Source organism: Bubalus kerabau, chromosome 1 (assembly GCF_029407905.1).
Source record: "Bubalus kerabau isolate K-KA32 ecotype Philippines breed swamp buffalo chromosome 1, PCC_UOA_SB_1v2, whole genome shotgun sequence".
Lineage (NCBI taxonomy): Eukaryota > Metazoa > Chordata > Mammalia > Artiodactyla > Bovidae > Bubalus > Bubalus kerabau.
The window spans coordinates 141,121,977-141,136,335 of NC_073624.1; the positions used below are offsets into that span (position 1 = coordinate 141,121,977).

General features: G+C 43.5%; 1 protein-coding gene across 4 annotated transcripts in view; it reads left to right on the top strand.

The window, feature by feature from the left end:
• The window catches only part of ARID5B (AT-rich interaction domain 5B), a 192,812-nt gene that overhangs the window by 10,487 nt on the left and 167,966 nt on the right, over positions 1-14,359 (top strand). Inside the window, exon 1 of one of the 4 annotated variants that reach the window (XM_055590263.1) lies at positions 3,109-3,318. The exons of the other annotated variants lie outside the window; for them this stretch is intronic. The gene's annotated coding sequence lies outside the window, so the exon portion shown is untranslated. Of the gene's footprint in view, positions 1-3,108; positions 3,319-14,359 lie in introns of those variants that run through there. 4 annotated transcript variants of the gene reach the window in all.

Here is a 14,359-nt window from a genome sequence, read left to right on the forward strand (position 1 = left end):
GTTCTGGGAAATACATAATTGAAATGTTTTTGAATTGCTTTTTCTGGCCTTTTCAATCTTATTCAAAATAATAGTGCCTCCAGTCCTAGAGCAGTCATTCCCATTTGATTTAACATCTTTTTTCGCACTGCACACACGGCGCCCACTTTTAACCCTGCAGAGCCTAGATGAGGTTTGTGATTCACGGACCTCATACTTCGTGTCTTAGGTTTTGGGGCTCACGCTGTCTGGGGCAGAGGGCAGCCGAACGCCTGTATCTAGCAGCCATTACTCCAGTGCCCTTAGCCCTGGCACACTTCCACTTCCCTTGCAGAAGGCTCCAGGGTTGGAGATCATAAGAGTTTGCTGTAGCTTGGGCTGGACAGCACTATGTGCTTGCCTTCTGAGGTCTTGCAAAATGGTAAGTGGCTTCTGAGACTTGGGCTTCCAGCCCCCTACCCCCCAACCCCTGCACCACAGAAGGCAGCAAGAGTTGGACAGCTTGATGTAGTTATTGAACAATGGGAGAGTCTGGCTTAAGACCCAGCATGCGTGCTGGGTAAATGTATGTGAAAATCGACCCCATTGTTCTGTTGGATTTGAAAAGCAAGTAAATTATTTACAGATATTTGCTAATTAAAGCACATGTTGTTTTACCAGCACAAAAGAACACATTATAACTAGAGACAAAGAACTAAGTGCAAATAATTTAATCTTGCTATTTTTTTGTGTTCTTCATAAGGAATATGTTAAAAAAATATGTATTTGTTGTCGTTTAGTCGCTAAGTCGTGTCCAAATCTTTGATGACCCCATGGACTGTAGCCCACCAGGCTCATCTGTCCTTAGAATTTTCCAGGCAAGAATACTGGAGTGGGTTCCCATTTCCTTCTCCGGGATATCTTCTCCACCTAGGGATCGAACTCGTGTCTCCTTTTTGGCAGGCAGATTCTTTACCAGTGAGCCATGTGGGAAGCTCAAAAATGTGTGTGCATATATATATATATATATATATATATATATATGTTAAAGTGTGTGTGTGTGTATATACAGATATGTATATATGGTGTTGTGTGTTTGTGTGTGTTTTATTCCTACAAGGGAAGCCACGCACACTATAGAGATAACAGACCAAGTTACTTGTCACTAGGCTGCTCCACATTCCTCGTGGAACATCAGAAATGGAAATCATTTTGGTTTTCCCTTTAGTCCAAGCTTTGCTTGAGCTCAGCTCTGAGTACCATTGGGGAAAAAAGGCAAAGTAGCAAGATACTGTACCAAAGAATAAAAACGTTCTCACTTATTACCTTGTCCTCAGACTTTCCTTGGGGCTTACCAGATGGCGCTAGTGGTAATGAACCCACGGCCAACACAGGAGACTTAAGAGATGTGGGTTTGATCCCTTTGTCAGGAAAATCTTCTGGAGGAGGGCATGGTAACCTGTATGAGCCTGTAGGCTGGTGGGCTACAGTCCGTAGGGTCGCAAAGAGTCAGACATGACTGAAGCGACTTAGCACAGCATGGCAGACTTTCCTTAATGAAGGCCCAGGTATAGTTGTTTTTCTTCTGTGATGACCCAACTTTGGCAGCATTCTGATTGGAAATGGAATGAGGGCCCTTGACCTGTGGTGAAGGAGTCGATGCAGAGTTGTTGTGATAATGTCCCGCAATCTTTTTCTGGCTGGAACGTTGGCCTGTCCATGGGTGCAGCTGGCCCCTCTGCCTCTGCCATCTGTACAGATGTGTGTGGTGGTGGGCAGGACTGGCCGGACAGCTCTTGGCTTTGGTTTTAAGATGACCATGAACACTTGCCATGGCTGTGTAAGAAAAAGGCTCCTGTCTAATGAGCCTTGGATGTTTTAATAGCCTCACAGGCTATTCAAGTCCAGCCCCTCTATGTAATAGATGAAAAGACTGAAGCTCAGAACAATCTTGGGGATGTGCTCAGAGCTAGTGAGTGACGAGTAGAACCAGAACCCAGTCCCTCAGGTACAGTGGTCTACTGCTTTGGGAAAGGACTGCTCTCTTGAGGTGATGGTCTGAGGAAAGCAGGCAAGTGTTTCCCATGGGTATGCTCAGGTGGGCCATCCCAGCAGGATGGTCCTGCACCAGCAGGCTTATACCAGTAGGCCTTTAGCAGTGGCTCTGTGGGATATCACTTTTGTGAAATCACTGATGAGGGGTGTGGCCTTTATTCTAATGATGAGATACTTACCAAAGAGTGAGTGATTACACGGAAACCAGGCTTGATATTCAGGTCCCCTCTGGGCCTCACCTTTATTACCCTCATTTCCAATTTTTTTCCTGGAGCCAGGTGGGCCCTCTGATAGGGATATTTATATTGTCTCAAGAAAAGCTTTGGCAAGATGGCACTCTTGGTGATAAACGGAATTGGCATTTCTGCCGCCATCTGATATTCATGGATGATTTCTTTAATTCAGAAATCATTAGTGCAAGCCTACTGTGTACAGGTTCCCTGCACTGGGATATAACAGTGAACACAGTGACTGATGCCTAGATATAGATTTCTGTTTTCATGTTACTCATTCTCCCGTAGGAAGAAGGAAAAGGCAGCCTGATTGATTTATCCAGAACAGAGAAACCCCATCTCCATGCTTGTCATCTTGGAACCACATTCACACCTCCTTCTTCCAGATGCATGACCCAAAGAAAGTGTCCTAACTTGCTCTTTTCCAAAACTATTGGCAAAAGTTTCACCCACAGTGTTTTCAATGAAGTTACAACGTTTTTGACTATTGAGTATTTATAACGTGTCAGGCATTACATGTATATTAACATATAAATCAAATACTCATTTAATTATCAAAGAAATTCTCCAAGGTTGGTAGTATTGTGATATTTCCATACTTGATGGATGAGGCAGCTGAGTCCGAAAGAGATCTTAAGTAACTTAGCCAAAGTCACATATAGGTAAGACTCAGGCAGAATTAAAAATGCCTGGTTCTGAATTCCACCAGGTGATTTTCGTGTTCCCCCTATTTAGAATAGTTTGAGAATCAAAATTGGGATTTTCAATATATACTGACTTATACTTTGAGCCTTTATGAAAAGTTTATTTTGATCTTTTATTAATTTATTCAACATATGGTTCTTAAAAGCTTCTATCCTGCTGTCTCAGAACTAAGCGATCAGATTGTTGACTGAGACACAGGTTAATTTCATGGTAATACCACACACCTGTGCACTAAGGCGGTTCCCCGGCTCCCACAAGCCCATGCGAGGCACCAGGCACCTCTGCAGTTTCACAAGCGAGGAGACCCAGCTTCAGGCCCTCCAGAGTGGTGTCTGTGTGCAGGTCATGCTGGTTCCTGGAGAGACAGGTAGGAAATTAGACAGCTCCTGCCGTCCTGGGGCTTCTTGTTGGGTGGGGAGTTCAGGCAGGGCTAATCAAACAGTCCAAAATAAACAGGTGATTTTGTGGCCCGGTTAGCCTGGTGAAGGCAAAATACAGGGACCTATGACACGGGTACCTGCTCTTACTTGGAAGATCTGTGGAGGCACTTTGAACTCAGGGCTAGAGAGATTCTGGTGAAGATTGGTATGAGATTTCTTGGTAGGATGTAGAGGTGGGAGCATTCTCCTTTTGCCATGATTTCTGAGCTGAACCTAATCTTGGTGAATCAGTCAACAGGTTAGACATTGCCCACTGACACCCATCGAAGAGGGCTACTGTTTTAAATCCCATTAACCCTCTCGTAGTATCTTCAGAGAAGGCAATGGCACCCCACTCCAGTACTCTTGCCTGGAAAATCCCATGGACAGAGGAACTTGGCAGGCTTCAGTCCATGGGGTCACTAAGAGTCAGACACGACTGAGTGACTTCACTTTCACTTTTCACTTTCGTGCATTGGAGAAGGAAATGGCAACCCACTCCAGTGTTCTTGTCTGGAGAATCCCAGGGAAGGCGTAGCCTAGTGGGCTGCTGTCTCTGGGGTTGCACAGAGTCTGACATGACTGAAGCAACTTAGCAGCAGCAGCATCTTCAGAGCTGATTTACATCATCAGAATGGCTGTAGACAAGTAGAAAATGGGGACTACCAAATCTGACCTGCTGCCTGTTTTGTCAATAAAGTTTTATTGGCACACAGCCACAGCCACTTGTTTACAAATTGTCTCTGGCAGCTTTTACACTATCCTGGAGGAGCTGAGTAGTTGGAACATATGCACAGAGCTTAACATATTTACTGTCTGGCCCTTTACAGGAAACATTTGCCTGACCCCTGGTCTAAAATGATTTTTTTTGGCTTCTTTTTTTTTTTTAATTTTATTGGGAGTATGATTGATTTATAGTGTTGTGTTAGTTTCAGGTGTTAAATGGCTTCTTTTTTTATTATGGAACTATAAATGCTTTACAATGCTGTTGGTTTCTGCTGTACAACAGTGAATCAGGTGTGTGTGTGTGTGTGTGTGTGTGTGTGTGTGTGTGTGTGTATCCCCTCCCTCTTGAACCTCCATCCCACACCACCCATGCCACCCCCCTAGGTCATCCCAGAGCCCCGAGCTAAGCTCCCTGTGAACTACAGGTTCACACTAGCTATCTCTTTTATACGTGGTTGTCATATATGTCAGCACTATTCTCTGTTTGTCTCACCTTGCCCTCCTCCTCCCATGTCGCGTGTTCACTCTGTTTGCGTCTCTATTCCTGCCCTGCAAATGGGTACATGTGTACCATTTTTCTAGATTCCATTTGTATGAGTTAATGTACGATACTTGTTTTTCTGTTTCTTCACTTGTTACGACAGACTCCAGGTATTTGTACTAAAATGGTCTTAATAAAGGTAGTGGTAAAACTAGTGCTGACAACTCCACTTGGACCTTTCGTGTAACCATGATGCGATGAGTAGTCATTTCATTTTGCAAGAGGGCAACCCGAGAGGCTAGGCCGTCCAGGTTTGTAAACTCATTCATCAGGTAAATGATGAATGAGACTAAATGGGAGCTCGAGCCGTCTTGATTCCAGAACACAGAGGGCAAAACCCTCTGTGCTGTCCTGCTAACAAGCCAAAGAAACGGGGCCGTATCAGAAAGGGGGTATAAAATCTGCTGAGGTTTTTCCCCATGAAGTAATAAAATAGCACAACCTCTGTATCCATCTTTCAAGGTCTTGTTCAAAATCCACCTTACCTGAAGAGGGGAGAGGGGAACCCAGAGCAGAGGCACAGGTGTGGGCCCGGTCAGGAAGCCGAAGTGGGTGGAGCCAAGGCTGGGACACCATGTGATGCTTGGAAGAACCAGGGAGAAGTGATTTGTCTGTACATTGCTCCTCAGGTCCTGCCCATCATTGCAGGGCAGCAGTGTTATTTGATATTGCCAGATCTTTCCATTTTTCAAGAGAAGTGCCCAAAAGCCATATTTTTGTGTTATAGTTGGCAGTTCCGTCCAATTTTTAAAAAACACTGTGGGCCAAACAAAATGTGTCTTCATTCTAGATGTGGCCCATGGACTACCACCTTGCATCCTGCAGAGCAAAGTTTTGGAGTACTACAGTTTTAAAAACTTTCTCATATTCGGCCCATTTTGTGTAGTGAAGCAGAAGGAACCTTTTGGTCTTAAAGGGACAGCAAAGGAAGGAGCTCAGGCAGCCTGGTGGACAAAACCCTCATCATTCTCTCCAGCCAGAGAGTCTGGAGGGATGGAAGGAATGGATGGATGCACAAACTAGGGCCCATGGTCAGAAAGGGAACAGGGAGGGAAATGTGGAGAGAAAGGAGTGAGTAAGTCGGGAGGTGGCCTATAGCCATGCTGAAGGCAGCCTGGAGAATGGAGCTTGTGTACATCAGGCCCTTGAAAATACCTAGAGCTTTCATGGGTGGCGATTTCGACAAGAGTGAGAGAGGAGGCAGAAGAAGCCACAGAAAAATAGAAAGGCAGGACGTTCCAATATTGGAAGTGGTCTGCCCTTGGCAGAGCAGCAGGGGTCTGGTGGACAGTGAGGTAGACTGGGGCTGGACCTGGGGTTGTCTAGCAGGTCAGGTTGGACTTGAACCTGGAGGCAGGGCTGGTTAGTAATTTCACATGTCTTGTTTCTTGCTAGTTAGGATATAAACCCTTCGTCTTGAGGCTTGGTAGAACCACACGTGCATGTAAATTCTGCCTCGTAGCTGCATGTCATCTTGGTCCATTACTGAATTTTTCTGGGGTCCCTGTTTCCTTATCTGTGAAATAGGCTAGTCTTGCTGGGCTGTGATTATCAAATGAGATTTATATGGGCATAAAGCCCCAATCCGTGATCTGGCTGATAGCAGACCCAGGCCTTTAGCAGATGTGAGTTAGCAACCCTGCCCTTACTGGTTCGGGACCAAATCCTAACTTTGTTGTCTCCATGAAGTCTGTCACATTGCTAAGACTGTTGATATCGCCTTAATAAGTAATTTATTGGTTGAGTCATTGGATTTCTAACTATTGTTTAAAAAAAAAAAAAAAACTAAGAAAATTATCAATTTAAACAGAGTTAAACTTCCTGGTTCTCTGTTGTCGAAAAGATTTTTCTTGTGTTTAGGTTCAGAGTTTTTCTGATGCATGTTTGAGTTTTCCAGTCACTGTGAATGGGGCACCCTCAAGGCCGTTGAGCTCTGTCCCATTTGGGTCTTAAAGAACCTTGAGGAGGCATTTCTTCCATCAGTCACAACAAAATAAAATGAGATGGGAGTCAAAAGACAAAACCTGCGTTCCAGATGTCCCATCTCAGTGTGCCAAAGGAAGTTCATACCTGGTGCTTCCCAGGTCGCTCCCCTTTCATGATGCAACCTCCAGGAAACCTGATGTCGATGTGCTGAATGTCACAACACTGAATTTATTTTAAATATCCTCATTTTCCCACCATTTAAAAAACTCTCTCCTAGTTCCTATTCTTCAAAACACCCCTAATTTGGAAACTAGTTTCACCCTCTGTCATCTATCTCCTCCTCCTCTTCTTTTGGTGGTGGTGGTATGGAATGCATTCCAAACCAATTCCTTTAGGATGTGTAATGCCAGGTTCTTTTAAAAAGCAGAAAGCATCAGCAAATGGATATAAAGGGATAGGGTCCCAGCCAAAATGGCTGGGGGAGCTTAGAAGAAGGATCTTCAAAACAGAGACTGCCTGCTGGGCCATTAAATCCTTTAGCTTTGGGGTAATCCCACAGTGCATATCAGATGACTAGAATTCAGATGAAAACACTGCTATAGTACTCAAGCTCCCCTCCAAATTATTCCAAAATCTAGTGTACATGGGTTGTAAATACAGAAAATAATTGAATTCTGTATGTCTTAAGTGAAATAATCTGTTCCATTCTGTTTCTTGTGGACCTTCTTCATAATAGTCTAATTGTGTTCTGTGCTCCTGGGGGCTGAATGTGAATTCAGCAACAATGCATCGGGTTGTAAAATATGCAGCCCCAACAATCTGGGCAGGCAAGGAGGTTCTAGTAAAAAGGCTGAAGATGTTTTTTTTCTAATGCAAATTATATGAATCACACACACGGTAGTGTCTTTTAAAATGATCAATGGGCTCTGGCTTTTTTCTTTATAGTTTATAGGTCCTATTTCTCCATGTTTTGGATGTTACTAGATCAGTAATTCAATAGACAGCCGAGCAGGTGTTCAAATCACTCCTGACCCCCAGAATTCCTTAAATGACCCCTCAAAGCAGTGGAGTGAAAACATTTTCAGCATGTCAGAATATTAAATACCTCAGTTGTCTTAATATTTTTTCACCTTAAATTTTAAGGCTGTTTTCTGCCTTTTTCTCTTTGGCTAAAGCAAAGAGAAGCCTTGCCTTGATCTTGGCCACGAGGACTAGAGGATTATGTGTTTGCAGGACCTGTAGATTGTATGTGTACGCAGCACAGTGTCTAAATGGTCAGCTGTGCCAAGGCCCTTGAAAAGGTGAGAGGAGGACAAGAGAGATGACGCCTGGGATTATTCTGCAGTAGCTGAGGATATAATATTGTTCTTAAAGGCACACCATTTCTATTTTTAAATATAGGATTTTGATTGCAAACTTATTCAGTTCAATTCAACCAATATTTATTAGTACAGGGTACTTTGGGGGTGATAAAGAGATGAGCAAGATTGGCTCTTCTTCCTCTAGTTGCTTAGAAGAGATAAAGTTAGCTTTACTTGACAGGTTTATATTTTACTTTGGCTCTTCCATCCTGGCAGGTACATGTATATAGTTCTGTGTGCTCAGTCCCTCAGTTGTGTCCGCCTCTTTGAGACCCCATGGACTATATAGCCCACCCACCAGGCCCATCTGTCCATGGACTTCTCCAGGCAAGAATGAATACTGGATTGGGTAGCCATTTGCTTCTGCAGGGGATCAGCTCGCCCCAGGGATCAAACCCGGTCTCCTGGATTGCAGGTGGATTCTTTACTGTCTGAGCCACCAGGGAAGCCCCTACATTGTTCTATGGTATTCTGGGAAATTTCCTTGTGAAGGCAGTTTTTCCAGGATTTAGGCAGTTGCATAAAGCATTTTTCCATTGGCTTGTCAGTTTCTTAGCAGAAATTAATTTCCACACGTAGTTGAAACTGTTATTTAGCAACTTGTTTCACAGACTTTCATTGTCACACAAGTGTGTAAAAGTATCTTGTGTTTAAAGACTAGTATACTAGCTCTCTATTGTTGTGTAACAACTTACTCCAAATTTCACATCTTAAAACATTATCTTTACAGTTTCTGTAGGTCAGGAGTCTGGGTAAAGGTTAGCTAGGTGTGTCTGAGTCAGGGTCTCTCAAAGCTTCATTCAGGGTGCCCGGCTGGGCCTTACTCATCTCAAAGCTCTGTTGGGCTAGAATCTACTTTTGAGTTCACTCAGTTGTCTGTTCCTGGGCTGTTGAACTGAGATCCTTCTCCCTTGTTAGCCATGGACCTTGACCTCCCTGGTTCCTTGTCATGCCTCACAGGCTTCTCCACAGGCCAGCTCCAACATGGGAACTGACTTCCCTCACAGTATGTGAGCAAACCAGGAGCCACAGACCTTTTGTAACCTAATATCAGAATTGAAATCCCATCACTTTTCCATAGGTCTGTTTGTTAGGTGTGAGACGTTGTGTCCAACCCACATTCAAGGGAAGGGGATCACACGAGGGCATGCATACAGATAGGTGGGGATCATTGGGCACCCTCATAGAGGATGCCCACTACAGTCAGTGAAACAGTCACTTTAGCATAAGGCTAGTCTGGTGAGGATTGGAAGATAATCTTCTTACCCTGTCTTGCTCTTTTTTTTTTTTTCTCCTTTTCTTGTTGTTATGTATTTTCCTTGAGTGGCTCCTTCCAAACACCTACCCGCTTTTCTGGGCATTTAATTATAGATGACGTATGTATTAATAGTAGATAGCCGATCGCTTTAATCCGTCAAAGGTTTGTTAGTCTTTGACCATGGCAACAAGTTATATTGAGTCTTTCTTAAACTTGATGTCTTGACCAGTGAATTAGGGGAGTTTTGCTGGAAAGGGCATTGTGTCTGGTGTGATGATGAGTCCGTAGGGAGAAGGGGCATGAGGACCTATAACTGGTATAATTAAACAGGCTCCTAAGTGTGTAAAAACATAGGTATGTTCCATGCACCATAGTTAAGGAGAGGCATTAAATCAGTTGGCATATAGCCATGTAAAGAAGACCTAAGCATCCAAATGAAAGGGATTGTTGTTCCGGTTTGTGTTCCTGACCAGTATATCTATAGGAGATACGCATCTCTTAGCCACCCTTCAACTTCATGCACATGTCAGGGAGCAGCTGGCTCTCAATCTTTTAAATTCTGTGGAAATTAGCTGTTTTCATAGGAAAACTCATCTGTTTCAGGGAAGATGAAACTTGGTTTTTTGATAAAGTGTTTAAAACATACCTATGTAGGCATTAAAGATTTGAGAAAAGGGTGGCATTAAGCAGATTGGAGAAGGCAATGGCACCCCACTCCAGTACTCTTGCCTGGAAAATCCCATGGACCAAGGAGCCTGGTAGGCTACAGTCCATAGGGTTGCAAAGAGTCAGACACGACTGAGCAACTTCACTTCACTAAGTCAGTATTTTAATAATGGAAATTGATTTATGGAGTAGCTTCCGTGTTAAATCTGCTGGAAATTTAGAGGAAAGGAGTCTGGATTTAAATTTAGAAGCACGGATCAGCTTGAGGATGTGTGTATGTTGTGTGTTTTTTCCTTTTTATTTTTTTTTTTTCACCTTGAGTTTGACAGTACACCATGTCCCTCCCCGTGCCTTTGCATCCTCTTCTCCTTCTGTGTGCAGTATCCACTGTTCCTCTCCCACCTCTCTCCCCTTTTATCTTCACTTGTTCCTTCTCTTCCTCAGGGTCTCAGCAGAGACCTTCCCTGACCATTGCTTTGACATCATACCCAGTCCTACCCCTTGTCTCCCATTATGACCTCTTCCAGTTCTTTTGCCTCATATTTTATTATCTGACTCCCTACATCCCTCTCCCCCAACACAGACACAAACAGTACCCCTCCTCCACAACTGTAGGCTCCAGGAAGGTAGGGACTTTTATGTAACCCCTGATGATAATCCCAAAGCCTGACATACAGTTGTTCAGGTGCCAAGTCACGTCCGACTCTTCTGCGACCCCGTGGACTGTAGCCCATCAGTCTCCTCTGTCTATGGGCTTCCTCAGGCAAGAATACTGGAGTGGGTTACCATTTCCTTCTCCAGGGGATCTTCCTGACCCAAAGATTGAACCTGCATCTCCTGCATTGGCAGGCAGATTCTCTACCACTGAGCCACCAGGGAAGTCCGACATATAGTTAGCACTCAATAAATATTTGTTGAATGAATGAGATCACTTATGACAGTTTCTCATTCTATAAGTCACTTTTAGCTGAGGACTATGGTTTACTCTCTGTGTCCCTTGTCCCTTGCCCCCGCTAGACTGTTGCTCTTCCCTGGCCTTCTGCTGTGCCTAGACCGGAGGCTCAAAGATATGTCCTGGACATTGAACGTGAAAGAATGAATTGATTCTCTGGCGAAGGAAACGAGAGAGAGCGCGAGCAACCTTCACTTCCTAGGCAAGAAACAGGAGCCCTGGGCAGCAGCAGTGTTGTCCTCATCCTTATCTGTCCGCGGCTGGTCCTCAGCCCAGTTCCTGGCACAGGGCACAATACAGCTTAATTGGATCGGATTGAGTTGAGTTGGGGAAACACGCAAACAAAATTCCTCTGGACAATAGCATTGGACGAAGCTCAGTTTGTGAATGCTCAGCTTGTGACGGCTCCTTCTGGATTCCCTTCTGCAACTGTTTTGCCAGAACACCCGATGGCATTCATTCATTCACTCGTTCGTTTATTCATTCAGCTCCTCCTGGTAGTATATAGAATATCAGAAGGTGTGGAAGACAAGTCACAGCCCTGCCTTCAGGAAGTGTACCTTGAGGAAAACTTGGGCTTTATTCTCTGGATTATATACCATCCCTGAGGTGGCGGAGAGTTGGAATAAGGCGGTTGTAGTTGCTCGTGGTCCATCCTCCATGTTGGCCTCCACACCACAGTCTTTGAACAGGAGTAGAAAGGTCACCAACTGTGGTTGCAAATTGGCTCTTATGCTAATCCTGTCTTATTCAAAAACACTCAATATTTTTCCAAACTGAGTTTAGAGCTTTTGACTAAAGCCTGAATCGTTTACTGTGTCAGAGCATATCGCCAGTATGGGAAAAACTAGAACTTTAAAATACAAAGCCCCTTTTAAGTAATCCAATATAGGATAATTACATTATTAAATAAAGCCCTGGGTTTCAAATTATTCCACTGCCATTGTACATGTGAAGATAATAATGTGAACTGTGCTAAGCGAACAGAGCAAAAAAGTTTAACAGGAGGGAGCATGTCTAAATCATATGTTTATGTTTAAATAAAAGCTACACAAAATAGGAAGATTTACTTGGTTTCTACATTAAAGTGTCCTAAATAGGCGTAAGGCTTTCGATGATTGTCTGTGAAGACTGCTCTTCTCATTAATGGCAGCTGTATATCAAGATGCTGTTGCCAGATCACCAATAACTTTGACTAATTTGGACGACTCCCATTGTGATTTTCATATACCAACAGGGACAAGGAATTTTCTTCTTCCTTTTAGGGTCTCAAAGGAATATGGGCCCCACTGAACTTCGTACCTGGGCAGGGTGCCATGTGCCTATAAAACTAGGTGAAAAAAAGATCAGGAGATGCAAAAGTAATGAGTTGAAGTCACTCCGCATGTTGGAACATCTGGGTTGGGTGGTGGTTGAATCTGAGTTCTATTGTTCTTGTTTGTGCTTTTAGAGAATGTTCTTTATAGGTACCTTGGTTGAGCTTTAACACTGGAATTGTGCTCCTTTATCTTCTTTTGCTTCTGTTTTAATGGCCAGAGCTAAGTATATGAGTGCCACGCTAGTTTTTATTATGGCAGCCTGAAAGTGGTTAAGAAAAAATAGACTGTGACGTTAACACCCTATTAATTTGGCTAAAGGAAGGGTAGGCTGGTTCAACCATTGACTGAAGGCATCTTCTCTACATATCAAATGCTTCCCTATTTAGAGAGAATGCTAGGATGTGTTTTCTTGTTTCTGTATAATTTTTTTTTTTAATCTTAGGGAGGAAAAAAGATGAATGCATGGTAAATCCAAAAGAAAAGAAATGGAACTGGGAATTAACGACAGGATATTTCTGAGGTTTTCTTTCGAGATGGCCTTCTGGTAGGGGAGCAGACTGCTGCCTAACAGGTTTTAGATTAGTGTGTATTAAAAATGTATTTAGGAACATAAAATATTTAGGGTTTTTGAATTACTTGTTTGATACTCAAATGCCTTTGGCAAAGCCATGAAGGATGGTCACATTACATTTGACAAATCGCCCCTCAGAGCAGTCTTGTGTTTGCTTACTCTCTCTAATTGTGCCAGGATGAATTTCCAAAATTCACTGAGCCACAGAAGTCACCCAGACATCTGGTGGTGGAGGGGGCAGTGGTTGAAAGAGAAGGGACTGGCTTGGGAAATTGGAACCCAATACACTAGGGAGCCTCCATGGCAAATCCATTTCATCATGTTAAGGGAGTCAAATTAAACCTTAGCATACTTGAGAGGATGTCTTCATCACTCGGACAACAGAAAATTCTTCACATTTTGAATTAAGGCATATAGTCTTACTTTGGGGACAAAAACAAAATAAAAATTAAAATACTTTCTGTTGCAAAATGACTTTAAATCCCACCCACCCTAGGAAATTGGTGGGAGGTGGGGAAGGTTTACTTATTCCAGGATAGGAGTAGGTTGGAGTGTTACTCCTGTAAAGGCTCAAGACACCGGTTTCTGGGACTTCCCAGGTGGTCCAGTGGTTAGGAATCCAGCTTCCACTGCAGGGCGAATGCACTCGATCCCCGGTCAGGGAACTAAGATTGGACATGCTGTGCAGCACGGCCGGAAAAAAAGAGACCAGTTTCCCAGAGACCATAGGGTTACAAAGCTGGTTTCTGGTTCTACTTCAGTTTTCTCATCACTAAAATGGGCCTGAGAATACCTACTTCAGCAAGTCCGTATGGGGATTAGATAAGATAATATCTGTTGAATCCATAGACTAGTGTGGGTAAAATAAAGTACCTCAGGGTTTGTCACTGCTGTATCCTTGAGGGTTGAGGAATATAATTTAGAAGCCCAAACATTCTTGATGGCTTTCTGGCTCATCTTTGCCTTGGAGACACCCATCAGGAGCTACAGGGATATCATCCCCAAAGAATTAAGAGTTAGGAAGTACACAGTTCCTTGCAGGTGACATGCGAAGACCAGCCCCCCTCTTTTTCAGTTACAGTGATGTTATGTGTAATAATAGTAATAGCCATGATTTCTAGGATGCCTGTGTTGACAGATGTACTAGAATTATCCCATAGGCTAGATATGCTATGAGGTGGATTCTTTTGTCCTATTCACCTCCCCCCACCCTGCCTTTTTAAGATGAGACCTGGGCAAGATAATGTTACACCCCAACATTAACATTAAACACAGTAGAGCTACATTGGAACCTGGGTCCGAGAGACTCCGAAGCCAGTGTTTCCTCAGCTCTCTTAGTTTCTTCCAGCGTGGAGTATCCAGACAGGCGTGGGGGCCATCAACAGAAGCACTCATTGTAAGCTCTGGGCCCAGCACAGTCCGTGGCTCCTTAGCGCAAGAGAAGTAAAAGTTAAACAAACATCTTTGCCATTAAAAAGGTGTTTATTGTAGGAGAGAGAATGATGCAATTCATCATCAAATACTGACACCTAACAACGATTTAGCATGTCACAAGTAATAAGCTCAGTAATTCCCACTTTAGGGACCAAGGTAGTGTTGGTATCATTTTATTTTGTCAAGTTAAGGACATTAAAAAACAGCTACTACCATCCATTGCCATCCTCATAGT